The sequence below is a fragment of the Nycticebus coucang genome, chromosome 4 (assembly GCF_027406575.1).
Source record: "Nycticebus coucang isolate mNycCou1 chromosome 4, mNycCou1.pri, whole genome shotgun sequence".
NCBI lineage: Eukaryota > Metazoa > Chordata > Mammalia > Primates > Lorisidae > Nycticebus > Nycticebus coucang.
Genome location: NC_069783.1, coordinates 40,827,459 through 40,838,696, shown reverse-complemented (window position 1 = coordinate 40,838,696; position 11,238 = coordinate 40,827,459). Strand labels below are relative to the sequence as shown.

The following is an 11,238-nucleotide window of genomic DNA, read 5'->3' as shown; positions in this document are numbered from 1 at the left end:
ACTTCCTGGAGGAAATGACTCCGGATTTGACATTCTTGCCCCCTTACAGTGGCCCTGCCACAGAGCCTGCCAGGCAGGGATTTCCTGGAGGCAGAGTCCCTGCTTGTGCTTGTCTCAGCAGGCCCTAGTAGTGGGCTCAGTAGTGAAAATCACCCCTTCAGGAGGTGACTTCTGAGGGCAGCAAGGACTTCTCAGGGCAGAGAAGTAAGTACCTCGCTGAGAGCTGTTGAACCAAGGCCCAAGATTACCCTCTGGGGTCTCTGCTGGGTGAGACGTGAAGCAGTCTGCCCATGTTCCATGGAGAGGTTTAATTTATTGCTGTTATAAAGTTATTGCTTCAAGAGCTGGACATAAAATATAAAAACAGTGGGGAAGCACAAGATATTTGTGATAATTGTATTTAAGGTAGGAATCCATTCGTCAGGTAACACTTATGTGCTGTTAATCAGAGTAATGATTTCTAAGCTACAGGGTTTGCTTCTCATCTGAGTTTTTCTATATATTTTATTTTTGGAACTAATCAGGTTTTTGTTTTCTTTTAAGGAAAAATAACAAGTTGTCAGGCTGAACAAACATTATATGGTTGGATTATTTTTCACAGATTCAAAAGAATTATAAGCCAGTGTGCATGGCTGAACTTTTGGATACTTAAAAAGATAATTAATGCTTCGGTTAAAAAAAAAAAAGGAAAGGGGAATTTTCAAGGTCTCTATCTCCACCCCATCTTTCATTGATGTCTCAAATTGACAAGGTAATGGACCCATCAGTCAGAAGTCCCCGTCATCTCTGTGCGCAATATATATTACGCAAGGGCTGTCAAAGTACCTCTTCCTTTGTGTTCAGGCTATGAATACAGTGAGGTTCTACTGAACGTTTGGCCAAAAAATGGGTTTTGGCACTCAGCTATAAGAGCAGTGTAACCTTTTCAAGGCCAAGGGATTTTTTGGTGTGTGGGTGGTCCTTCAGTCTGCTGAAAATGTTGAAGTAAGCCTTTCTACTTTGCTGAGTCCTGAAGAATTTGTGGAGCTCTATGCAGGGGTCTTGAGGAGCCTAGAGGGCTCTGGGGAGAGTGGAACTTGAGCAGCAAGTTTTACTGGAGCTAGCTAAGAGAGAGTAGACACATCTTAAACACAAGTTGATTTTTTTAAAACGTATCAAAATAGCATAATCCACAGACTAGACACTGTAGAATGCAGGAGGAGAAAAATAAGCCCATACTTCCTTATCATGGTAACAAGATACCGGCAGCCTGGCTTGATTGTCTTCCTCTCTCCTCAATTCCCTCTGTGGTAGGCTCTAGCTGTACACTCCTTGGTCATAAAGAGCTCCCGGGAGCTCTAGTAGCACCCTAACCACTGTGCTGTGGGCACCAATGCCCAGTAATAAAACACTGAAAAGACTTAGGGGTAGGGTAAAGGTGATGAAATGGCTGCTGTGAGATCCCAGTGGTCAGCCATCTCAGTCAAGCAAGGCTTCCCAGAGGAGTGATCCTCCAATTCAGTTCAGGGAGGCATACCCTTAAGGATTCCTAGCACTTGCAGGGTTCAGCATGTACCAAAGCAAGAGAAAGTGGCTTGCTTTGGCTGTTGCCCATGGTTGAGAAAGTATACAGAGGAAGCTTTATGGGGGGTGCTGCCGGGTGGGCAGGGGTCAGATCAGGACGGGCCTTGTGGGCCAGCCAAGGAGGTGGGCCTTATCTTGCAGGAAGAGAGCCTTTGAGGGATGTAAGCCATGGGAATGACATGGCAGGGTTTGTACTTAAGGGGATCACTCTGTCAGCTGTGCCAAGGGTGGAGGGAGACCAGGTCATCACCTAGGTAGAGGAAGTATGTGAGTGGATCTAGTAGCAGTGAGGAGAGAGATGGAGAGTGAGCGGCTTTTCCTGGGAAAAAGTCCCATTTTCAACTTAATGACTTGAGGAGCCCGGGCAGTACCCAAATGGAAATGTCAAACAGGCTGGTGGCTGTGTGTCTGAAACCTGGGGAGAGGTCAGATCTAGGGTTACCCAAATGGTCAGGATTTTTTTTTATTGCCCTTGGATCAAGTTTTTAAAATTTCAGATTAATATGAGGGTACAAATGATTGGTTACATTGTTTGTGTTTGTTAAACAAAATTCCTGTTGTAGTTATGCCCGTCACCTAAGAGGTGTGCCATAGACCCTTACATTGTGATCTTTTTTTTTTTGAGACAGACTCTCACTATGTCACCCTCGGTGGAGTGCTGTGGCGTCATAGCTCACAGCAACGTCAAACTCTTGGGTTTAAGTGATTCTCTTGCCTCAGCTTCCCAAGTAGCTAGGACTACACGCACCCACCACAATGCCCAGCTGTTTTTTTGTTGCAGTTTGGCCGGGGCTGGGCTTGAACCCCGTACCCTGGGTATATGGGGCCAGCACCCTACTCACTGAACCACAGGCACCACCGTCGGCTATTTTTTTGTTATTGTTGTCGTTGTTTAGAGGGTCCTGGCCAGGTTCAAATCCACCAGCCCAGATGCATGTGGCTGGCACCCTAACCACTGTGCTGTGGGCACCAAGCCTACATTGTGCCCATTAGGTGAGAGTTTTCCAACCCTCCTCCTGCTTCCTTTCCCTCCACCTGAATTTAATTGTTTTTCTCTTATATGGGCCTGTATCTTTACGTCCACTAGCTTCACATTACTACTGAGTACGTTGGATACTTTTCTTTTCTTTTTTTTTTTTTGAGACAGTTTTACTTTGTCACCCTCAGTAGAGTGCCAAGGCATCACAGCTGAATAGTATTCCATGGTATGCATATATCACAGTTTATTAATTCATTCATGGGTTGATGGGCCCTTGGGTTGATTCCTCATCTTGGCAATCGTAAAGTGAGCTGTGATGAGCATTCTAGTGCAAATAAATGCAAATCAAATCAAAACCATCTTGAGATATCACCAAACCTCAGTAGGAACAGCACACATCACAAAGTCCCAAAGCTACAGATGCTGGCGCAGTTCTGGAGAGAAGGGGACACTTTTACATTGTTCAGGGGATTGCAAACTAATACAGCCTCTTTGGAAAGAAGTATGGAGAATCCTCAAAGAACTCAGTTCTTTGCAATCCCATTACTAGGTATCTGCCCCTTTTCTTTCTAACAACATATATTCAAGCAGTGGGATCTAGGTTAGGGATACAACCTGGGATTTAGAAGATTTAAATAATCTGTCAATTCAGTTTTTAAAAATGGTCCAACCGATCAGTTGCTGGAGAGGTCAGAATGATTTATTGCTGTGGGCACCAGCCTCTGGGGGACCGGATTAAATGACCAGTGGGGTTGAGGGAATGAAGACCAGCCTTTGCCATGCTCCTTACTCAACGCTGTTGTGGTAGTCTTTGCATTTATCCTGGAAGGTAGGTATTATTAACCCCCCCTTACAGATGAAAAAACTGTCTCAAGGTAGTTAAATCACTTGTCCAGAAGCACACTAGCTCTTTAGCTTAGCTGCAGTTCAAACCTAGGTCTCCAGGGCGGCGCCTGTGGCTCAGTGAGTAGGGCGCCGGCCCCATATGCCGAACGTGGCGGGTTCAAACCCAGCCCCGGCCAAACTGCAACAAAAAAATAGCCGGGCATTGTGGCGGGCGCCTGTAGTCCCAGCTACTCGGGAGGCTGAGGCAGGAGAATCGCCTAAGCCCAGGAGTTGGAGGTTGCTGTGAGCCGTGTGACGCCACGGCACTCTACCGAGGGCAATAAAGTGAAACTCTGTCTCTACAAAAAAAAAAAAAAAAAACCTAGGTCTCCCAACACTGAAGCCTCCCTTGATGCAGACCACCGCACAGCAGTGCTCCAGTCTCTGCTGACACACTGACTGCTTGCTTCTGTTCTCTTGCTGGTCAGCTAGTCAAGGCCTTCTCTTGCTAGGCCTTGAAGTCAGTTCTGGGATTTAACCCTGGTACCCGTGACCTCTTGTCTCCTCACTGCAGTTGTTTGTCAAACTTGGGTAGTTATTTCATTCTGTTAAAGTTACACCCAGTAAGGCCAGAACTGAAATAAATGGGTGATCTTAAAGGGCCAGGTTTTCCAGCTCTGGTTTAACAAACTTTTGAATGTAGAGTCTCCATTAGCCTTTTGCAAGGATATTAAGAAATACTAGAGGGACTTTATCTAACAAATGCAATCAGTGTAATTTAATTCTTTGTAACTTCAATGAATCTCAAACAATAAAAATATTAAATTTAATTTTTAAAAAAAATACATGGCTCGGCGCCCTTGGCTCAAGTGGCTAAGGCGCCAGCCACATACACCTGAGCTGCGGGTTTGAATCCAGCCCAGGCCGCCAAATAACAATGACAGCTGCAACCAAAAAATAGCCAGGTGTTGTGGAGGGCACCTGTAGTCCCAGCTACTTGGGAGGCGGAGGCAAGAGAATCGCTTGAGCCCAAGAGTTGGAGGTTGCTGTGAGCTGCGATGCCATGGCACTCTACCCAGGGCAACAGCTTGAGACTCTGTCTCAAAAAAGAAAAAAAAAAGAAATACTATTTAAACTTTGAGGAAATAGTAGCACCAGAGAATTTCTGTGCTCCTATGAGTAACAAGGTTACACAGTTTGAATGGCTAAAATCACAGTGGAATTTTCAGTTAAACCAAGAACATTTACACAAGGGGAGCATTTTACTGCAAATGACATAGCTGAAATTGAGTATATTCTTAATCACATTTAGATTCAGGGAATGGGCTACTGGGATAAGCTTCAGCTTCAAAAAGGACTGTTATTACTAATAATTGTTAATCATTATGCACCATAAAATCTGATACAGACAACTAAGAGAATTAAAGGAGGAAAAAAATGAATATTATGTGCAATAGTCTCTTTTAGTCATAAATAGCTTCCTGTGATGTGATTTTAATTTTTAATAACTGTTCTTCTTCATTTATGGAGATTCTATGGCTGGCTGACTACTAGGGGAACCACCCCAAGCTTTTCTTAATAATTTTTAATTTTTTTTTTTTTAGAGCCTCAAGCTGTCGCCCTGGGTAGAGTGCTGTGGCGTCACAGCTCACAGCAACCTCCAACTCCTGGGTTCAAGTGATTCTCCTGCCTCTGCCTCCCAAGTAGCTGGGACTACAGGCACCCGCCACAACACCCGGCTATTTTTTGGTTGCAGCCGTCATTATTGTTTGACGGGCCTGGGCTGGATTTGAACCCGCCAGCTCAGGTGTATGTGGCTGGCACCTTAGCCGCTTGAGCCACAGGCGCCAAGCCTTCCTAATAATTTTTAAAAACATGTTTGTGTATACACTTAAAAATGGCTAAGATAGTAAAGTTTAAGATACTTGTTCTTAACTACAATTTAAAAAAACCCTTGCACATTTTTCACTGATTCATTATCTCTTTTGAGCATACTATTTCTGATCAAAAGGAAGCATTTATTTTTTGTTTACTTATTTGTTTGTAGAGACAGAGTCTCTTATTTATTGCCCTTGGTAGAATGCTGTGGCATCACACAGCTCATAGCAACCTCCAACTCCTGGGCTTAGGCAATTCTCTTGCCTCAGGCTCCCACCACAACGCTTTTTGTTGCAGCTTGGCTGGGGCTGGGTTTGAACCCGCCACCTTCGGTATATGGGGCCAGTGCCCTACTCACTGAGCCACAGGTGCTGCCCAGGAAGCATTTATTTTTAAAACATTTTATTAGTTTTAAAATTGCATAAAAGTTATTGTAACAAATTTAAATAACATAGGAACCTTATATAAGAAGAGTGAAGAGTAAAATTTTCTTCATTCCAAATTGAACCCAATAGGGACCCACTGGTTGGAGCTTGTGTAATATTTTAGGCCTTTTTTTTTTATAATAACATGTATTTGGATACTTTTAGATCAAGAAAGCACAATGACATGGCTGAACAAGGTGGCTCACACCTGTAATACTAGTGCTTTGGGAGACTGAGGCAGGAGGATCACTTGAGGCCAGGAGTTCAAGACCAGCCCAAGCATAGGTGAGACCCTATCTCTACAAAAAAAATGAAAAAAAAATTAGCTGGGTATGGTTGTGGGTGCCTATGGCCCCAGCTATTCAAGAGGCTGAAATAGAAGGATTGCCTGAGCCCAGAAATTTGAGGTTACAGTGAGCTATGATAACGCCATTGTACTCTAGCCCAAGGAGCAAAGCAAGATCCTGACTCAAAAAAAGAAAAAATAGAATAAATGAGATGTTGAATATATATCCATTATTACAATTGATATGTGGAGATTACACCTATAATGCCAGCACTCTGGGAGGCTGAGGCAGGTGGATCCCCTGAGCTCAGGACTTCAAGACCATCCTGAGCAAGAGCAGACTCTGTCTCTACTAAAAATAGAAAACATAGCCAAAATAGTCAGACTTTGTGCCTGTAGTCCCAGCTACTTGGGAAGCTGAGGCAAGAGGATCGCTTAAGCCCAAGAGTTTGAGGTTGCTGTGAACTCTGATGCCATGGCACCTAGGGCCACAGAGTGAGACTCTGGTCTCAAAAATTGTGTGTGTGTGTGTGTGTGTAGATTAGATTCTTCATTTTTTTTTTTTTTTTTTTTTGCCCAGACTGCTGAAGTGTGGTGGCATCTCCTTCAAGGGTGTCTCCTGATTAGAAAGTGGAAACTGCATTTCAACTAAGTCTCTAGATGAGAATTAGATGTTGCTAGTTAGCGGCACTTTCGTGAGATTTGGTTGAAGAAGGGAAGGGGTGGCCATAAACCTTAAGCTTTGGATTGACTTTGCTGCCAAACAAGGTTCAGGATCTGACTTTGAGAGTGTTGGAAGTTGGTTGTATCATCTGCAACAGCAGGAACCAGCAGTGTCACATTTAGTTGGAACCTGTGAGAGTCAATGCTGTGGCTTTTTGACCTGGATTGAGACCACAGTGGTGTGGTCTTGAATGCAGGTGTTCCAGGGGCAGCGGGTGCATCTGGTTCCCCACTTTCCTGATGGTGTTATAATTGGTAGCTCCTCTAGAGGGTTTGCTTAGACTATTCTGGGAGTCATTTCTGGGGCTCACCCGTCCAGCCCTTTCAACACTTTCAGGGTATCCACTTCCCTTTGCGGAAACAGGGGTTCCTGTTCCTTGATTGGATTCAGACATGACTGGTGATAAGAATATGTTAATAATTCTATCCCAGGTCAGGCGCAGTGGCTCATGCCTGTAATTCCAGCACTTTGGGAGGCTGAGTCGGGCAGATCGCCTGAGCTCACAAGAGATGAGTCTGAGCAAGAGCGAGACCCATCTCTAAAAATAGCCGGGTGTTATGGCAGGCGCCTATGGTCCCAGCTACTCCAAAGGCTGAGGCAAGAGAATCGCCTAAGCCCAGGAGTTGGACGTTGCTGTGAGCTGTGTGATGCCACGGCACTCTACCAGTGGCGACAAAGTGAGACTCTGTCTCTAAAAAAAAAAAAAAGAAAGAAAAAGAAAAGAAAATATAAATGAACTAAAATAAGAAAACATTGAAAACCAGAATAGTGTGTTAATAAAAAAATAAAATGAATGGGTAGTCAAAACTCCTCCTGAACTCCTACTGCAAAGGTTACTAGGCCTGGACCCAGTTTTATGGGGCAGTTATCAAAAAAAAAAAAAAGAGAAAAAGATAATATAATCATGAAAATGGTACTAAAGAAAAGAAAAATAGAAGCAGTTACTCAACTCATTTTGTGAAGATAGTGTAATCGTAGTGCCAAAACTGGATAAGGAAAGTGCAATAAAAGAAAATTAAAGTCCCATCTTAAGAACATAAATGCAAAAATTCTAGTTAAATTATTAGCACATTAAATCCAGCATTGTATTTAAAAATTATTATGACCATGCAGGGTTTATTTCAGGGCAACATTAGAAAATATATTCAGTATGTTAACAAATTGAAGGAAAAACACCATGTGATTATAATAGATCCAGAAAAGCCATTTAGCAAGATTCAAGACCCATTCATGATAAAATATTTTGGCAAACTAGGACTCCAAGGGCCTTCTTAACTTAATAAAGGACACCTACCAAAGCCCACAGCAAACATCATTCTTTTTTCTCTCTCTTTTTCTTTTAACTCCCTTGGCCTAGCTGAGAATACACCATCCGTGGTGGTTATACTTTGGGAGCGTTTCCATTAAGTCAGGAACATCACAAAGATGCCTGTGGTTATTACCAGTGTAAAGCCCTGCTTTAGGGGCCCTAGTCAAACAATATAACATGAAAATTCCAAGAAACTAGGAACGTAGTAGGAGTGACGAGGATATTTGCAAGGTGGCTGGATTCAAGCTCAACATAAAGAATAACATTCCTTTGTATGAGAAATAGCAAGTTAGGAAGAAAAAAAACAGTAATAAACAATGGGGGGAGAGAGAGAGAACATTCACATTAGCAAAACAAATAAGATGCATAGAAATAAATTGTGAACACCTATTAAAAACCTATAAAAATACACTTAAGGACACTTAAGAAGAAACAAAACAAAAGATTCGGTAATCTCAAAATGACAGTTCTGTCCAAATTGATCTATAAATTCAATGTGACCTAATAAAAATTACCCATAATTTTTTTGTAGTCCTTTGACAAACATTTCTTTCTTTTTTTTTTTTATTTCAGAATATTATAGGGGTACACACATTTTGGTTGCATATTTTGCCTTTGTCCTTTGTACATGTTAAGTCAGTTATAAGTGTGCCCTTCACCCAGAATATATGCAATGCACCAGTTATGGTGAATTTACCTGACCTCGCCTCTCTCCTCCATCTACTTAATTTCCTCTGGGATATTCCTCCTACATGTACATAAATGTTGATCAACTAGTTCCAATTATTACATGCAATGTTTGTTTCTCCATTCTTACAGTATTTCACTTAGGGAATGATCTCTAATTCCATCTAGGTTGGTACAAAAGATACTAGATTCCTACCTTTTTGTGGCTGGGTAGTACTCCAGGGGGTACATAATGCCACATTTTATTAATCCATTCATGTATTGACGGGCACTGGGGGTTGTTTTTAACCATCTTTGCAATTGTGAATTGTGGACAAATATTTCTTAAATTCATATGGAGGATGAACTGCCATGACAATCCGAACTCAATTCTGAAAAAGAATAAATACTAGAAGTCAAGGCATTTTAAGTCTAGAGTAATTAATTAATTATTTATTTATTATTGTTTTTTTTTTTTTTTTGAAGTTTCTGGCCAGGGCTGGGTTTGAACCTACCACCTCCAGCATATGGGGCTGGCGCCCTACCCCTTTGAGCCACAGGTGCCGCTCTATTATTATTTTTTTAGAGACAGAGTTCACTTTGTCATCCTTGGTAGAGTGCTGTGGCGCCACAGCTCAAAGAAACCTCCAACTTCTGGACTTAAGCAATTTTCTTGTCTCAGCCCCCTGAGTAGCTGGGACTACAGGTGTGTACCACCACAACTGCCTAATTTTGCCATTTTTAGTGGAGACTGGGTCTCACTCTTGCTCAGGCTGGTCTTGATCTCCTAAGCTCAAGGGGTCATCCTGCCTCACCCACCCTGAGTGGTAGGATTACAGGTGTGAGCCACTGCACCTGGCCTAAAGTGTGCTTTTTTCTCTAGTGAGCACTTCCATGGTTCTTAGGAGATTCTCTTACTAGGGACTCTAACTGATGTACTGTGGGTGGTTGCTTCCAACCCCTAGAGACGGGCTTCATCTCTAGCTTCTTGCTGCTGGGTTCCATTTACTCTTTTAAGTAGCTCCACTGGGCAGGGCCAAGACCACCCATGCCAGCCTTTCCTTCATTGCTCACATCTTGTGCACAGAAACACTGGTACATGTTTGTCCTGTTGAACTCAGAGAGGAAGGATGCTGATGCATGAGCAGTCTCCTGGCTCTACCATTTATGCAATTCATTTTCCTGCCTAATCTCTGAGTTTTCAGGGCAGGAGTCAGACCCTGGTCCATAGTGACCCCCAACTGTAAATACACACGTGTCAAGCTCCCTGAGTGAGTGTTGTAGAAGTCAGTTCATTCTCTCTAGGATTGAGGCAAAGGAGAAAGCAACCCTGTGTTCCTGAGCTCAGCAACAAGTCTCTCTCCAGCAGAATCTCTTCAGAAATTTCTCTCTTTGCACTTAGACCCCCCTTTTTTGTTGAGACAGAGTAGAGTGCCGTGGCATCACAGCTCACAGGAACCTCAAACTCCTGGGCTTAAGCGATTCTCTTGTCTCAGCCTCCCGACTAGCTGGGACTACAGGTGCCTGCCACAATGCTCAGCTATTTTTTGATTGTAGTTGTCATCGCTTGGCAGACCCAGGCCAGATTTGAACCCGCCAGCTCTGGTGTATGTGACTGGTGCTTTAGCCGCTTGAGCTACAGGCTCCACCATGCACTTAGACCCTTTAATTAGGCTTGATCTTTGTGAGGAGTCGAAGAATTATTGAACTAGTTTTCTCTGGAATCTCCTTTGTAAATTCTATGTTATGGAGAGTTAGGCTGACACCTTGGTGTTTGATATATAACATATCAGTAGCTCTGATTCAAGATTAGAATTGAAGCAGAAGGAGCCCTGTTTTTTTTTTTTTTTAATTTGGCAGTATTTATGGTTTTATTTAAACACAAATAGCATGTGCACATGAGCTGTCTATTCATTTTCTTCACTGCGCAGCCTGGCATTGGGATTGGTGACTCTGATGGCCAGCTGGGCTGCTCTTTCCACAATGGCTTTGCGGTTCTTGGAAGAAACGTTTTAGCAATCTCTGCACAGTAAGATTTGTTGCACATCAGCAGCACTTCCAGCTCCTTGACGTTGTGGACGAGAAACTTCCGGAAACCACTGGGCAGCATATGCTTTGTTTTCTTGTTGCTCCTGTAACCAATGTTGGGCATCAATATCTGGCCCTTGAATCTTCTTCGAACCCTATTGTCAATACCTCTGGGTTTCCGCCAGTTACGCTTAATTTTGACATATCGATCTGACTGGTGCCGGATAAACTTCTTGGTCCTCTTTTTGACAATCTTTGGCTTCACAAGAGGTCTGAGGGCGGCCATGATGCCGAATAAGAGGAGGAGCCCTGTTTTATTATAACATATTTCTGCACAGAGAGAAACTAAAGTAGAGGACTTTTACAAATTAAAAAGAAAAGCAAAACTGAGTATCAAAAATGGGCGAAGTATATGAACAGGCAATTCACACAAAAATGAACCTTATAAGACAGTGAACATTGAAAAGACTTTACATCTTCTTAAAAATAAATTCTCTTGGTGTTTTGTTTTTTTTTTAAGAGACAAGACAGTGCTTTGTCACCTCATCTGGAGCA

General features: G+C 42.8%; 1 pseudogene across 1 annotated transcript; it reads right to left on the bottom strand.

Annotated features, from left to right (window-relative positions):
• Positions 1-10,507: 10,507 nt before the first annotated feature.
• Positions 10,508-10,971, bottom strand: LOC128583847 (60S ribosomal protein L32-like; annotated as a pseudogene). Its single transcript, XR_008379564.1, has one exon. The product of XR_008379564.1 is annotated as a 60S ribosomal protein L32-like (transcript).
• Between the last annotated feature and the right edge of the window lie 267 nt (positions 10,972-11,238).